The sequence below is a fragment of the Elephantulus edwardii genome, unplaced genomic scaffold, assembly GCF_000299155.1.
Source record: "Elephantulus edwardii isolate Elephantulus edwardi_28Jun2011 unplaced genomic scaffold, EleEdw1.0 scaffold00015, whole genome shotgun sequence".
NCBI classification, from domain to species: Eukaryota; Metazoa; Chordata; class Mammalia; order Macroscelidea; family Macroscelididae; genus Elephantulus; species Elephantulus edwardii.
The window spans coordinates 14,452,805-14,453,631 of record NW_006399765.1 but is presented as its reverse complement, the minus strand read 5'-3'; positions in this window follow the sequence as shown (position 1 = coordinate 14,453,631).

Here is an 827-nt window from a genome sequence, read left to right as displayed (position 1 = left end):
ACATAACAACAACAACCACCTGGAAGCAGATTCCTCCCCAGTTGAGCTTCCATTTGAAGATACAGCTTAGCTGGCATGTCCTTAAGTGGAGCACTCATCTAAGATGTGTCTCTTGTTGTGTGGTGTCAAGTTGGAATTGACTCATAGTTGACTCTCCAGCAGGCTTTCAAAAGTAGCAAAAACTCTGGCTTTTAAATATGGCATTGACCCACAGGCTACTGGGACTCATAGTTTTCGTACCTGAGAGGAGGAGTGAACTGGGGGAGGGAGGGCAGGGAGAATAGTGCAGCAATGAATGAATGGAAATCCAAAATCTCTGTAAATGTTCATTAAAATAAAGAATAATAAAAACAAAACAACAAAAAGTAGTAAAAAAAGTAGTCTGTGGTGGTGATGTTATTGTGTACTGTTGAGTTGGAACTGACCCATAGCTAACCCTCCAGTGGGTTTTCAGAGGCAGTTAATCGCATGGGAGAAGACTGCCCATCCTTCCCGGTGGACCAGTTGGTGGATTCGAATTGCCTGCCTTTGGGATTGCAGTGCACAGCTTCTTACCCCTAGGCCACCAGAGCTCCCTAGAAAGCTAGAAACTTACAGGAACTGAAATAATGTGCACTGTTTAAAGGCTCTCAGTTTGTAATGTTTAGTTATACAGAGTTAAGATACTTTTAACTAGGCTGTTGTTAATAGGTACCATCAGGTTAGTTCCAACTTACTCTAAGCCGGTGTAAAATAGAATAAATCGTTGTCTGTGGCTGTGCCATGCTCACAGTAGTAGATATGTTGGAGCCCATTCCTGCAGCCACTCACTGGGTCAGTCCACTTCA